Source organism: Leptonychotes weddellii, chromosome 8 (genome assembly GCF_054177405.1).
Source record: "Leptonychotes weddellii isolate Sample4059 chromosome 8, ASM5417740v2, whole genome shotgun sequence".
Lineage (NCBI taxonomy): Eukaryota > Metazoa > Chordata > Mammalia > Carnivora > Phocidae > Leptonychotes > Leptonychotes weddellii.
Genome location: NC_138376.1, coordinates 21111668 through 21128232, shown reverse-complemented (window position 1 = coordinate 21128232; position 16565 = coordinate 21111668). Strand labels below are relative to the sequence as shown.

General features: G+C 39.6%; 1 protein-coding gene across 1 annotated transcript in view; it reads left to right on the top strand.

Moving 5' to 3' along the window:
* GMDS (GDP-mannose 4,6-dehydratase) overlaps positions 1–16565 on the top strand; it is a gene marked incomplete at its 5' end in the record, with an annotated part of 322994 nt that overhangs the window by 98309 nt on the left and 208120 nt on the right. The gene's annotated exons all lie outside the window — the stretch shown is intronic.

Genomic DNA, 16565 nt, shown 5'->3' with positions numbered 1-16565 from the left:
GCCCCTAGGACTCTGTCTTTTTCAATTGTCTTCTGTTCAAGGTGTGTTTATGTAAAGGGAGAACCACTATTTTAGTTTGAAATATTAAACAAAATAACTTTTACTTCTATTTCAATACCGATGGATCACCCACAGCCTCTAAAATAAATAAATGAGTTTAACTCATCAAACAAAACCTTTTTATCATCTGGTTTATGAAGAAGGAGAAGTCCTAGTGTAGAAATATCTGTTCTTTCATCATCATTATCTCCCTTCCCCTTCAAGTTATTTTCTGTAAATCCCAGTAAAATATTCAAAGGTTTAAAGTATAACTAAAACTTGAATTGTTGGGAAAGTGGTTGAAGCAAGTGTTCTCTCTGCAACTCTTATTATTTTAAAGTTTGTGTAATTTTTATGTTCTCTGTTCTTAAACTTATTCAACAATATCTGCTCTTCAGTTTGAATTTTAACAAAAAGAATTTTCAGCAGAATAGGGAAAATGTATTATGTCCTTGTAATCTAGACTAATGTTTTCAGAAGAAAAGTCAAATGGGACCAAGGGTGTTTATAAACCCTTAGACTTACTTGTGATCAGGGACTTGACAGACAGCCTCTGTCCAGATTCTCTCACACCATTCTTTTCACAGAGGGCTATGGCAGCCAGTCAGAGGGCTAATGTAGTGCCAGACCACTCACAGCCCATTAGCCAGTTTCCCTGTGACCTATGGGTACTTCTTGATTTTTTCACTTTTGCCGGGGAGGGGAGGTTTGCAGTGATGACCTTTAGCCACTAACATTTCTGCTTCATGCCCTGAAATCAGAGGAATTGGATCAGCCTATTTAGGGCTGGCAATCTGGCCCTGTAGGCTGCTCTTTTCACAGGAACCAGGTTCTCCTGATTTCCCTCTAACATGCACAGCCCAAGATGCTTACCCTACTGGCTATGTGGCCAAATTAAATCTCCTGGAGGTTCCCCAGGTGCACGAAACCGGAGTGGTCTTTCCTGGTTCCTATTCCCCGAGGAGTGCACATCTCTGAGATGGGACAATACCATTGCCTGGGATAACAGTCTGAGCCTTCTAGCATCTGTTTGTGAGACCATTCAACCTTTCAGCTCCTAAGGCTTTTGAATGACGCAAGGCTGACTTGCTGGCCACCAGAGAGACATGGACAAAGAATGACACTTGTGGTCAAGGAATCAGCATCATTTAGTTGGCAATTTTAAATATTGCTTGGAAACTACTTCAATATATGCTTTGGCCGAAAGTAGGAACAGAAAGCTACATTTTCACATTTGAAAGGCTGTTATTTAATAGAGAAAATAGAAATCATCTTTATTGTTCCAGAGATCAAAATAATATTGTGCATTTGTGTGTGTGCGTGTGTGTGTGTGTGTGTGTGTGTGTAAGGCAAACTTTTAACATCCAGAGTTGTTGCTAATGGCAAGGGCTAATTCAGGTGCAGGGAAAGCAGTGGCCTGGTGCTAATCTTCTAGTTCTAGAACCCTTGCATTGTCAGTTCTATTTGTTCATTATACAAACTTTTGTTTAAATATGTTTCATCTTTTCCCATTCTTATACACATGTACCTATCCTCCTAGAAAGAACATTAACTCAACACATGAATGATGAGCCCAGAACTTCAGAGATGTCAGTCTGGTTTTATGGTCCTTCACATCCTGAGGGTGTTTTCACCTTGTGTGCATTTTACCCTGCAGGTAATTCATAAAACTTCCCTCCAGCAATCCAGCTCAAAAGCAGATGTCTTATTTAGTTTAACAGTACACTAACTGGAAGGCAGAGGAAAGACAGATCTTGTTTCTGTAAATTACATTCTTGAATTGAGAGACCTGAGATTTCATTGCCCTGCTGGTGGGCTCTGAGCCAAGATGCATAAATGCCAGTGTGCTGCTAACTGACCAGCAGCTACTCCAGCAGGATGAGAAAAAGCACCTTGCCCAGGTGGTGTAATCATAATAAAAGCAGAAACATTCAGATTCTTATCTTCTTCCCATCAGTGTTTTGTTGCTGTGTAACTCAGCAAATTAAAGAGCTTAACTTCAACCTTCTGAAAGTACGGTTGGATTTTACCTTCCTAAAAATCCAACGTCTTTTTTACAGCTTTACAACGTAAGATCTTAGACTCTTCTTGTCCCTTTTTGGTGGGGGACAATATACATATATTAGTGAAAAATAACAGCTTTTTTTGAGTCAAGTTTGTTGAGATGTAACTTACTTATGCCCTCTTCAGTGTAATTCTGTGATTTTTGAAACTGCATATAGTCATGTAACCAGTGCCATAATCAAGATTAAAATAGTCAAGATACAGAACAGTCCATCACCTAAAAACTGTTCCTCCTCTCCTCCCACTCATAACTACTTGTAATCACAGATATGTTGTCTGCCCTGTAGTCTCTCCTTTTACAGAATGCCATATAAATGTAATTCTACAGCAGATAGCCTTTGCAGTCTAGATTCTTTTATTTGGCATATGCATTTGAGATTCATCCCTGTTATTGTTTATATCCATAGTTTTTCCTTTTTTATTGCTGAATAGTAGTCCATTGTATGGATCACCTATTTTTAACTGAAAAAAATTATAGAATTTCATGATAACATTTTAACTGTATTTCAGATTTATATTACATGTAGTCCCAACATTTTTAAGTATATATAATTAAATTCTGAGGCCAACAATTTGTGTTGAATTCATGTATTCCTTTTTTTTAACCCATTGCTGGTAGATGTTTTTTTGTGCTTTTTTTTTAAAACTTTTATTTGCTTACTTAGTCTCTCTTCTAACTAGAATATGATGTCTAGAACACCAGTGGGGAACAGGACAATCTTCTGGTCAGTATAGGTCAATCCATGTTATAGGCTTCTCATCCACTCATTCTAAACAAGATTTTCTAATCTCTTAAAATTTGTACTGAAGTAGTATTTTCTTAAAATAAAGTTTGAATATATTTGAAGGCATTTAATAAATAAATTATGATGTTTGCTCTTTGGATACAACCAAGTGTTACAGTTCACAATTCAAATGTGACTATTAAAAGAGCTGTAGAAATCATCTGGGCAGGCTCCCTGATTTTGCATTAGGGAATCTCAGAAGGTTCTGGGTCCACTCAGTAGGAGGCCAGGGTTGGTGGACTCCAATACTCCCAACTCTCCCTCTGAGGCTTGTGGTCTTTTGACAGACGATTCAGAAAGAAGGACTTTAGGGTAATTTTCCTTACTTAAAAAGCAAAAGTCTGAAGTTCAGTATCATGGTGAGGTATGGACATATTAAGGCAGGTAGACTCATTTCATTGCACTTTTGGTGGCCATTGTAGCTAAGATGTGATTTTCAACCAAATTGAATTCATTTATTGTATTAATTTTTTTCATCCAACATACTACAGCCTAGCCCAATTTGACCTTCTGCCTAAGAAAGTTTGTGTTTTTTTTGTTCTGTGTCATGAGATTCATTTTGGTAAATAGCTTGTAAATGGCCTTTGTATAAGCAAGGGCATTTGAAGAAAGCATTTCTATCAATAGAGCTGAAGTGGCACAAGAGATCCTAGTTGGATTTCTGTTTTCTGATGAGGTATCAGTGTTTACTGTTGATCTCCTGGGTAAGTGCTAGGTCTGGATGTCAAAATCAATCAATCAATCATGTGACAGTATCCTAGTCAGTTAATCACTGCCAGGGCTCAAACTGAATCACTGTTTTTTATATAGGTCTGAGTACAAAGTTCATAAAGTATAAACCAATAGAGCAGAATATGTCTCCTCAGACCAGAGAATATCTCCACAGTGCTTCTGATGTCATCTTAGTCCTATGTTAAAAAGAAAAATAAAAAACCCTGAAATATGGCTGACATTTTCTCCTTTAATGTAGCCTGCCAAAGCTTGTAAATGATCTAAAACCATTAAAATTCTCTTTTAAAAAGTTGAATAGATTTTAACCTCCCATGTAGACAGTAAGGAAAAAAAAAGAATAAGAGTCATCATCTTTATTAAATTCTCATAAGATCAATTGATAATCCTTAATATTAATGGTCCCAGGAAGGAACAGAATTGTTACAAATGTATCTTTAAACTTGTCAGTGACAATGATTGTGAGTTAAAAAAGTATTGACTCTGGGTGTCAGAAATAAGCACTTGAATTTACTCTTCTCTCTCTGCATTGCGTTTCTCTGCCTGTTTTTATCCCTGTTTGGTAATATATATTACACTCCTCGGTGAAAATGACAACCAAAGAAAGTAATTGGAATAAGTAAAATCTAAACCAAATACTAGTATCAAGTAGTAGAGAAAACGAATTGGAAATCTAGTGACAAGCAAAGCATTGTTATTGAAAGGTTTTGGAAAAAAGCCTCTTTCACGCTGCTGGCCCAGTTAGGAAGTTTGGTCCCTGGTACAAAGCCATACAGCTGCACACAATATAAAGGAAGGTTAACAGCATATTTGGTGCGTTTATAACTTCCCTGGGGCATTTTAACAGTAAAAATAGTGATTGTTAACCCGGTCCATCTGAACTTAAATATGAGCTTACTTTGCAAGAAATGAGGGGTAACGTCTAAGCAGTTTTCTCTAGATTTCATTATGGTTTGAAGATTTTACTCCTTTTTGTCTGTTTTTAGATGTTTTATCCAACATCCTGAGATATTTGGAGTTATAGGTTAATTAGACGTAGGACTCCCAGCTCTGAGTTCTATAACTTTACTCCTATGTATATGACATAGATCTTCATAAATACAATACACAATTTACTCTAATAAATATACACACTTTACCCTTATGGTGTGACATATGTTCATAAATACAGCCCAAGCTTGTGGCAGATGTGGCAGTGATTTATCTTGAATTTTCCAAGATGTTTATAGACGACTGCCTCAGTGTACCTTCTCGTAATTACACAAAATGTGACTCCTAACAGTGGCAACTTCTAGATTGTCAAAATGATTGCAGCCATATTTGTGACTTAATAAGCAAAACCAAGAGTTCTGAACATGGAGCGTGGCTCAGTCCTGTTATAAAATATAATGAATAATACTTATATTCCTGGTAATATATATGAAAAAAAAAAGTAGAGACATCATCTTCTCAAGGCTTTGGGACATTTGCATTCTGCTTGGTAGTTCTTATACACAAATGGGAAGCCAGTGCATTCAACCTTAAGAGGCTATTCCTGATAAAAAATAAGGTTGGGATCACTTTCCAAATTAGCCCCTACTGCGACCCTAAACAACCAACTATTAGCCAGGGCCAAACCGCAATTTCCAGAGTGTGAAGACCTGGAGAGACTGGAATGGGAATCCCTCCACAGCCCGGATTCGGCATAAGCACATGGCAGAGTCGGCTACCGTGTGTGTCCCCAGGCCTTATTTATTGTTCATGGCTTTGGAAGCTGTTGTTAGTAATCCTGTGCTTCCCATGATGATGTCTGGAACCAAAGTCAGCACATAGGACTGTCATGTGAGTTCTCGAAATGCAAAACAGCAAGACCCAGTCACATTCGCTATCGTGAATGCCATGTATCTGTTTTCTCCTACTAAGACCTGGTCCTTTTCATACTTTATAACTTACTAGAGAAGTCAGTATTGTCTAAGACGAAAGCCTCAGGCATGAGTCAAGAGGATAGATTTGAGTGCTGAGCCTTGGTGCTGCCAAGTGTGTATGCATGGCCTGGTCATTCCCTCTGAAAAGCACGGTGAACTCTGGAGAGTGTCAAATTCACTAGCCTGTGGGACAACTGTATGCATTCTAGGACTGATTTCCTTTCATTTCTCAGACCATGAGTGTGATTAAAAACTCATAACTAGTATTTAATATTTTTGCTCCACCTCTCCATTGCTCACCTCCAAGATCAACATGAGGAATGAGTCTGTCCACTTCCACATGGTCTGTCAGGAATGACGTGGTTGGTCATAAGGGTGAGATGTGTGGAAGGGCATATCAAAACTGCTGAGCCTAATAAGGAGCTCTTCTAGATGAAGCTCTTTTAGGCTAGCTGTTGGGGTGGAGCCCCCTACATTTTGAGCCCTGCTGAAAATAAGAGGCTCTGCCCTGTTGCGTGTGTCCAAATGAGCTACAGCTGTCATGCTCTGGGCAGAGTGCCAGTGTAGCCTGTCTTGAGCAAAGCTGGGGCATCCCCATCATAAAGTGAGCAAGTCAGCTGCAGCTGCAGACTATTAAAATGCAAATTGTGCAGATAGGTTCGCTCTCAGCCATTTGAAGAGCTAATGTCTACATCAGTGGCAAAGTTTGGTAGCTAATAATGTTTTTAGGGCCAGGAGGAATTTTCTGATTTATGGAAGTAAAGGGAGAGAGTGGAGGTGCTGAGTTGTAAGTAGGCGTAGATACAGGCAGCCTCTAGCAGGTGGGTTAGAGGGCGGCTTTCTGTGACATGGCAGCAGGCCCAGGTGAGTTATCTAGAAGGTTTTCATTTTCAGCAACTTTATTCACTAGAATCAAGGGATGAAAATAGTTAAGGTATTTTAAACACACATACACCACCATTATCACTACCACCAACAACTAACATGTTTGATCCTCACTAACCATACTCCGAAATACAAGCCTTATCCCCTGCGGCGGTCTGTGCACTTACAGGGAGGTTTGGATTTCCAGAAAGTGTTCAAGTGTTCATTGTTCAGCCGTCCAGAATTCTGGGGATGTTGAAACTATTGTGGAGAAATTTTGGAGTTGAGAGATTGGATACTCAGACACACCTAGTGTCTATGAATATTAGTTTGTTAATCCAGTCTCACAACTCCAGACTCTCCCCACAGTGTCTACACGTGGATACGTAGGGGGTGTGTGTGTGTGTTACAGTAGTAGTAACTGTAGTAGGAGAGAGAAGGAAGAGGAATGTATGGTACCATGCCTAAAATTTGTTAGAAAGGTAAATTTAAATTCCGTTTTAAACGTTTCAAATTCTGGAATGGTGAACTTGTGTATATTTTCTCCTGAAAAATATTGGTTTCCTGTCAATCTGCTATTTGGCCTCCTGCTAGCACACTGTATTTTGGTTAACAAAGGTAATATTTTTACTGCTTGGTCCAGTTGAATATTTTGCTTAACATATTATCCCTTCAGTTCTTTTTCCTCTGCCGTTTGAGATCTTTTGCCACTCCCTCAAGACAACTATCAAGAGAACAGAGAAAAGAGATCATATGCAGTCCTGCCAGGGGTGTTTTGAGGGAGTGGAATCCACCATCGCTGAACTCATGAATTCTAGATGCTACCGTGGTCTGTCTCAATTCAGAAATAGTTTTAGTTTTAACTGCTCACTCTGCCCAGCCTCCAGCTTGTTGCTCCTTCACTCTTTCTTTAGTAAGCAGGCCCTCCTCTCAGTGGTAGAAATAAGAAAGAAAAGTAATTGAAATTTGAATTACCAGAATATATTACTTGACTGATGGTTTTAGAAATCGATGGTAACCAGAGAAGATACTGACACCAATGGCTGGAAACAGAATTGGGGTCTCCTTCAGATGTATCGGGTCCATACAGTTCCTTTAGTAGATCATCAAGGCACAGAGAGCCCCCTAATATCTTTCCTGACACAAAGTAGGGAGATTGAGTGATTGGTTAACAGATAGCTAAAATATGGGAATTAAAAAAAAAAAAAACATGTGAGTTAGCTATGCATTTGTCATAGATAAAGTGAACAAAGGATTTTTATTTTATTTTTTAATCTGATTCTTTGTTTTTTTTTAAGTGTTTATTTAAATTCCAGTTACTTAACATACAGTGCTATATTAGTTTCAGGTGTACAATATAGTGATTCCACACTTCCATACCTCACCCAGTGCACATCATGCCAAGCATACTCCTTTTTCACCTTTTTCACCCATCACCTTTTTCACCCATCCTCTCACTCACCTCTCCTCTGATAATCATCAGTTTGTTCTCTAGAGGTAAGAGTCTGTGTCTTGGTTTGCCTCTCTCTCTCTCTATTTTTTTTCCTTTGTTCATTAGTTTTGTATTGAAGGATTTTTAATTGCCAAGTGAGTACCTATTATAAACTAGACACTCTGGGTTTTGTTTTTGTTTGTTTTTGTTTTTGTTTTAGACAGCTACACGTGTACTCTGGCCCAACAGTACTCTTTCTCTAATGAAAATATAAAAGATGATCATCAGTTCCTAACACATCGCTCCATTTCTTATCTTCCTTTTCTTTATTTTTTCTAATTTTCTAATTATCTCTGTGCTTTAGAAAGTCATTTCTTAGCAAGAAAAGTATGATAATAAAGGCAATAGTCCAGCGTAATTAATATGAGGTTTTAAAGTGTCTCCTCCTATCAACTTAAAAAGAAAAGACACACACAGGGGCACCTGGGTGGCTCAGTTGGTTAAGCGTATGACTCTTCATTTCGGCTCAGATCATGATCTTGGTCGGGGTGCTAGGATCGAGCCCCATGTCGGTCTCCGTGCTCAGCGAGGAGTCTGTTTGAGGATTCTTTCCCTCTGCCCTTCTTCCCACTCATGCTCTCTCTCACTCTCAAATAAATAAATAAATCTTTAAAAAAGAAAAGAAAGAAAAGACATAAATAATCATTTCAGGACATTGGGAATAAGGTTATTTGTGAATGAAACCTACTTCCCTATTAGATTATTGAGTTTTCTAAGAGCGGGGAATAGAGCTGTAGACAGCTTTGCACCTAATGTGCTCATATACTGAAAGAGGATGGTTCTCCAGTAGTGTTCTCGGCAATAACTTCAGAATGGTTTCTCAGCCTTCCCACTGCTACTGGTGTTATTTCAGGCCATATAATTCAGTCTTTTGTGTTTAGCAACATCCCTGGCTTCTACCCATTAGTAGCACCCATAACCCCAATTGTGATAACCACAAGTATCTCCTGACATTGCCAAATTCCCTTTGGGGGCAAAATGTCCCCCAATTGAGAACCACTGTTCCATAAGGATGGATGGGGGTTAGATAGTGCTGGAGGATGGCACTAACAGGAAATATTAGAAATCTGTCATCAGACTTAGTGTGCGTTGGTATTTATAACAACAAAATCTGAGGGGTGCCTGGGTGGCTCAGTCAGTTAAGCGTCAGCCTTCGACTGGGGTCATGATCCCAGGGTCCTGGGATCAAGCCCTGAGTCGGGCTTCCCTGCTCAGCGGGGAGTCTGCTTCTTCCCCACCTCTGTCCCTACCCCTGCTCCTGCACTCACTCTCTCAAATAAATAAATGAAATCTTCAAAAAAATAACAACAAAATCTGAATTTTTAGAACTGAAATCCCAGTTCAGTACATAGTATTTTTGCCCTTAATTTCAGTAAAATAAAGCCACCAATGTCGGCCTCAATGCCAGTGGCCTCATCCACACACAGAGACACATATTCATCTTTAAGCTCTCTGCTCACATATCCTTACGTGAGAATTTGGTGTGCGTTAAAAATATGACTTCGAGAGCAAGTAAATTTTCCAATTTTACAAAATGAAATTGTTTCTGCTACCAAATCTTACCTGGGTGTGAATTTTTACAACTGAGATATTAATCCTTGAAAAGAGATTTTTATAATGGAAATGCTGACACAACCTTAGGTGCCCTGCTTCGAATGGCAGCATTATATTATTCCACTCTTGACCATGTCTGTGTTCTGAAAACAGTGGTGGCATTGTCTGCCTCTGAATGGTGCTAAAGGACTACGGAGGGGAAGGATTTGGCACTGATATCAGAGTGGGGGAAATAATTTTAAAATAAAAAATACACTTTACGTGCATGACTCATTCATTCAACTCGGGGGATTTGCTAAAATGAATAACTAGGCTTGATCCACATAGGATTTGTATGTTTCACCACCCATGGTATATCAAACTGATGATAATGCCTTCTGGTTCCATCTTTCAGGCTGTCTTAACTGAGTCTTGAACCTGCTAAGATGATTGCCCAATGATAAGTATTCTAATAGACTTCACTTCTCTTTAGTCTAACCTAATATTTTAATTTCCTGGTAGACTCTGTAGCTCTAAACATAGCAGATGTGGACAGCTTGAAATAATATCTTTTGTTGTGTTCCATACACAGGACTGTCAAAGTGCATGCACACACATACACACACACACACACACCCCTGTTATCTCCTTGTGTAATCTTGAGACAACTTTTTACAAAAAGACTATGCTTTGTGCTTGGTGTTGGCAATATTGCAGGTCCCGAATACTTTTCAGAAATTTCCTACGTGCACTTGGTGGGGAGGGAAGAAAAGAAATGGAAGGACTTCTAGCTAAGGCCCACCTGCATTTCTTCTTCCTCTCAACAAGGACAGAAATGAGAACATTCTCCAAGTGATAAACAGACTTCATGACTGATGGCCCCTTCCTACTGTCCTTCCATCATCCCCAGGAATGGAAAAAATAGTTGAGGGTAGTTAATAACGAAAGTCAAGAGAAAGAAGTGAGAATGGGAAAGATAAAATACAAAATTATCAAAGCATGAGTTATGAAAAACATCTTTTAATGAAGGGGAAAACTTGTGGAAAATACTGAAATGTTTAAGAGCATAATGAAATAGGCTCTTAAACTGGTTTGCTGTAAAGCACAGGGCAGAAAATGTATCACTGTGTCTAGAATGGAATGGGTACTAAAGATTCAAAATATGCATGTTGCCTTCCATTTCTGAGTTGTCATTAAGCAAAAACCTTTTATTGTTATAGAAAAAGTGCTTTGGTCAAAAAGATTTTGACCAAAAACAAGCCCTAGTAAATTTAATTTACTGTTTGATTTTAAGTTCTTGGCTCACATACTGCACATTTGTGTCCACGCCTTCATTCACGGGTGTTTGCAACCTCTTGAGGGAGTGCAAATACCCCTGAGTTTCCATCAGCTGCTCCTGCTTCAAAGGGTAACTTGCATTCCAGTTGCCTCCAAGATCATGGTGGTTGGAGTGACAGTTAGGGAAGAGACGTATTTCAGAGCATCCTCTGTGGCCAGGGAAGAGAAGATACTTTGCTTTCTATTGAGAAGCGTGTACTCCGTGTCGCCCTCTCACTCCTTTCTGAGAGTCCGTGTAATTTCGTGTCAGTGGAGCTTCTCTCCGTCTTTCCCATCTGCTGTCGGCAAGGGCAGGAGACACTGGTTGGGTCTGTTACAGAAACAGCACAGCGGTGTCTGCTGAAAGGGTTAATCTTGTTCTGAATAAGAAACAGAAGAGGCACTTGGGAGAGGGAGATCCCCTTGCTACAGAAATGACAGAAGAGTCACCTCAGATTGTCATTAAAAGCAGTTCATGTTTCTGTGGATAGTTCTTAATTTCAGCTTTTTTCTTTATCACTTTTTAAAAATACGGTGTTTAGTGGTAAACACCAGGGTAAGGGAAAGCTCCCTAGCACTTCACTATTGGTGATCACTTCCTTATTAGTTGGCCTGTACGTATAGCCCTACAAACACGTTCCCCATATTAAATCCGCCCTTCAGTTGTGGGCTCTGCTGTGCAGTATGTATGTTCTGAAACAATTAGCGCAAGCGAGAAGCGAATTCCTGCCCTGAAGCTCCTAAGTTTAATAAAGTATGTTATTTCTAGTAAACCCCTTTAATATGAGTATAGGATTATATTATTGTTCACCAAATGCATTTAAATATTTAAATGTTTAAATGACATCAGCAAACACCTAAAACTTATTTCCTGTTGCAATAAAATATATTTTTTCAGTCTTATAGCTCTCCACAATAATAATTAGAAGGTTAGAAGATAGTCTTAATCACAGTAATCACTCAGCCTTTCCCCTCATTGTTTGGAACAAACAAGTGTTTTCTAAATGTCTTAACTGGGCTGTCTCATATTCCATTCTTCTTTTTTTAATCTAACGTGTAAGAAAGAGTGTTTGATTGATGGAACATCCCCTTCCACAACCCCTCCAGTAAATCTCTCAAAGTCCTTAACCTTGTGCAGCCTGCTTGATAGAGCATTTGCTGTTGTTTATAGTCTGTTATCCCTGGGATTGGCTTTCCGTGTAATAAAGTACTAAAAATCTCGTAGAGTAGGATCAACTTGGGTGTTCTGCGGTTTGCATGGTGGTTGTTATGCCTAATTCCCACAGCAGAGAAGGGAATTAGAGGGAGCATCATAAAGAACAAAAGTTAGTGGGTTGCCAGCTGAGTAAAGCCCTCCCTGTGAACAGGTTTGGGTAATAGCGATATTTCTAAAAGGGAGGGCAATGACACTTACGTGAGGTTGGTCTTAGGAAGCAGTTGCAGGTCTGGATCCAATAATGTATCATTGACTGCGTCTGGAATAGATCGCCTGGATAAATTAAGTGAACTCTTACCCTGCTGGGAGCTTTTTTGCTGTGTGCTCTGTGCTTATTAGCCTCCTAGCCCCTAGTTTGACCCTGTTCCCTTTTTAAATTAATGCATCTCCAATTCCCTAATCTAGACATTTTTTTTAATCTCATGTTTCTTTGTTTCCACCCAATTTGAGGAAATAGCTGAGGAGTTTTCAACTGTTTACCCAGAGGCAAAATTAACAGGTGCATTCAGGGTTATTGTAGGACTCATCAAATACACTGAGGGCCTGGCCCAATTCCAGTTGTGATAAACAAACCAGCATTGTAAATTAATTGAAAACTGACAGAGATGAAAAGCCTTATTTAGAGGCCTGGATGAAAGTTTTACCGTGTGCGTGCAGAAGAGCCTTATGACAACACGTATTTTGACACTTAGGTCCATAATAAGGAGTTTCTAATGAACAGAACTTGGGTAATAGAAACTGAAGCTGAACCAAAAGGGAGGGGGCATTTTTAACACAGTCTGGGAATGTATTTACATCCGATAGCAGCTTGGCACAAGGAAGAAACTATTAAGAAGTTTGCCACATGTTTGCTGCCAGTTTGTGCCTTTATTTGGAGATACTTTATTGGGAGCAGAAAGACCATGAAGCTGCATGTGTATAAATGCGGAGAAGTAGGAAGAAAACGCACCAGGAGAAATAGGATGTCTCTGATATTCTGCACTGGAGCACGTAAGGATCACTTACAGGGAAACAAATGGTATTTTATATGCAGCAAATGTCTTCAGGTACAAAAGCTCTTTAAGACCTAACTTCCTTATTGTGAAAAACGAACTTCATATTTTGCAGAGAACACTCACTTTTTCTGAGCAATTCTGGCTCCACGAAAAGGGTTTTGAAAAGTCCTTTGTTAGATAGAAAGAAGGGATTGCAAAACTATCATAATACCGACGGTGTTGCTGTTTTATATAATATGGCAAAGAGCTTCAATCTGAACTTCTGATTCTCTAGAAATAATAGGGTAATTCTTATGGTATATTTTTAGAATGAGGAGGTTATGATAAATATTTAAGAAAGTCTGATTCAGGGAAAAGCTACAGCAACAGCAATTCTAGGATTTGTTTTTGCAATGACAAAATTATCTTACTCGGCATAACCTGAGGACATTTATTGGGTATTCACAAGTTATTCACAAATAAGAAGCTTTCCTGTTTTGTGCTTCTTTTGTGCTTATTAACAAGTTGACAAACTTTTCTGCATCTGGAGAGTAAAAGAACATCACTTGGTTCTTTACTATGTTATCTGCTTTAAGAAAGATCATATACATCAAGTCACTATATTCCTACTTCCCTGTGTTGTCTGTTTCTTAGAATATGTGGCCCATGGATGCATGAACATTAAACCATTTGATCTACATGCTCCTGGTGGTCATACTCCTTTATGAAAATCCTTGCTAGATTTTTTTCCTGAAATGTAGCATTTTTTCCATCTATTTACTAAATATGTATCAAGCATCTAGCACAGGCTTTCAGTGCTATCACAAATGCCTTACGCATAATAGATACACAGTATTTGCTTAACAATTTAATCAAGTGACTAAATCACAGGAAGAAAGAAACATACTTAGAGCGTACACTTGCAGGTCTAGGCCAGTATTTCTCAACCAGTGGTGATCCCGTCCCTAGGGGACAGCTGGCAGTGTCTGGACACAATTTTGATCGTTTTAACTGGGGGGCAGTACCGCTAGCATCTAGTGGGGAGAAGCTAGGGATGCTACTGCATGTCCTGCAGTGCGCAGGGCAGCCCCCCAGCAGAGAACTATCGAGCTGAAAAACTCTGTTCTAGTAGAAGAGAAAACATACACACAGCCATTCCCACCTGCCAGGCTTCTTCACCAGACTTGACACATCCTCCCTGGGTGATTCTTCCATTCCTCGGGTTTCAGCAGCCACGTGCACTCTAGTTCCAAAGTTTTGTCTCCACTCCAGATTTCTCCCTGCACCCAGCCCTGGTCAGCCTCTAGATAATTCACCATCTTCCCTCCAAACATTTGCTTACAGCACTCTGCTAAGCACATGGTTGGCACTCAAAAAAGAAAATGCTTTGTTAATTCAAACTGCAAGAGTGGCCCAAGGCAGAGAGTAGTAAGTGTCAAGAGAAGGTATCAGCAGGAGTTCAGGGTACAGATGAAGTGCTTTCCGCTTTAAGGGCAGCGAGGACTTGGAGGGGAGCTGGAGGAGCAGAGATCCATGGCTATTGTACAGGGAAGGTGGCATTCTGGGTGGAGGAAATGGATGAACAAAGGTATAGAGACTAGAAAGTAGGACTGTGACCAAGGAATATGTGATGGAATGCTCTGTTTAGAGCGTGGCATACTGAAGGGAAGCACTAGATGATGAAAACAGAAAGATTAGTTGGTGCCTGATCATGGAGAATTTAAATGCAAAGCTGAGAAGTCTGCTTTACTTGGTAGGCCGCGTGGAGCCATGAAGATTGGAAATAGACATCATTTGAGGCGGATTTCAGGAAGATTAATCTCAGTGCCTGGACCACCCACGGCTTTTCACCTCTCATCCTTCAAGTTTCAGTTTCAATGTCACTTCCTCAGTCTTCTCTGGCTCCCAAGGCTTGGCTTAATGCCCTTGCTGTCCCACTCTCATGGTATCTTCTACTTGTCTTATATAAATCTTGTCACTCTCTTTCCTCCTCCTACGGTGCTTATTGTCCCCTTAGACTGTGAACTCTCAAGTCAGCGACCTTGTCTGTCTTGGTCTATCCAAATGCTCAGACTAGCACAGATCAGAATTTCAGCCCTGGTTGACAGAGATGTTGCATAGGCTGACCTGGTAGAATTTACCAACTTATCAATATTGGGGTAGAGTGGAAGGATGAATCAAGGATGACTCTAGGGTTCTAAGCTCGCCTAACAGGGGGTATGTGGTGCATTAATAGGGGTAGAAAACAAATGGGCTGACACACATCCAGCAGAAAAGAAGCTGAGTTCCATGTTGCACATGCTGTGTCAGTGTTAGCGTGGAGAGATTTAGCAGGTCTGGGAAATGTGGAAGAGAACTGGGCTTGCAGGTTCGGATGTGAAAGTGAGTTACATTAGTGGCATTTCAAAGCCTGAGACAGACTGAATAGGCTTCTGCTATTTTGATCTTTTGAACATTGCTCAGAATGGCAATTTCACCACTGCCCCCATTGTCTTTCTTGGCATCTTCCAGAATTCTTCAGGAACACATACCCTCTCTCCAATAAAAGATACACAGTAGTGCTTATTAAGTACATCTGAAGGGTCAGGAATGATGTCAGCTACTCTTTTTCCCCTAGAGTCTTTTCCACTATAACCATTTGTTTTGCCAGAGTTTTTTGCCTTCTTGGATCAATAGAGTCAAATTGACAAATTTCCTACATCCTGAAAGATATGGGTTGTAAAACTTCTAAATGTTAAAAAATATCTGCTCAGACACTCTCCTTGGGCTTTGTCCTGTGGCAAATATGACCCTGCTTCTGGCCACATCTCCACCTTTCACTTACTCTTATCACCTGCTCCCTTGCCCAACCCTAGTTTTCCAGAATATAGGTTACAATATAATAATCTCCAAGGTAGGAGATAGAAGTTTGTAATGCAGTATTTCAAAAGATGTAAAGAATATCTTCTCTCTGTGTTTCCCATGCCTTCCAAACTCGGTTTCTCCATTCCAACCAGACTCTTAGTTTTCCCATCTTTGCTGCTCTCTCTGAAGAAAAACACAGTCATTTTTCTTTTTTTAAATAAACTGTGGTTCACTTTAACCCACTGTTGAAGTAGTTTTGTTTCTTTTTATTGGCTTTGAGAATTTTAGAGATAAAAAGACATTAGAAGTCATGTTGTCTAGCCCCCTCCTTCAGTTCCCCACTTTATATTACCAAGGAAGCCACAGGGTGAGTGGCTTTCCCAGAGGCCCACACTGTAGGCCTGGGGTTCAAACCTGCCCCACTATGTTATCATGCATGAATATTGCTGTGAGAACTTAGAAGGGAGCCCTGTGAATAGACCAAAATAATAAAGAGCATTCTGAGAAGGTCTCAGTTATATTAGATACCCACTTAAAATTTGCAAGCAGTGAAGTGGCTGGCTAATAAGCAAAATTAGGGGCCAGCATATTATTCTGATATAATCTATGTGCATTTTATATGAGAACTATGTTTGTATATGTGTGTGTGTGGTGTGTGTATGTGTGTACATCTATGTTCATCACTGATAAATGGTGTAAAGAGAATTTAGATATACTTTTCTTCCACGAAAAGCATAAACAAAATCTTGAGCATGGTATAATAAATTGTGAATATGAGATCATCATACTTTCTGCCATTAACTC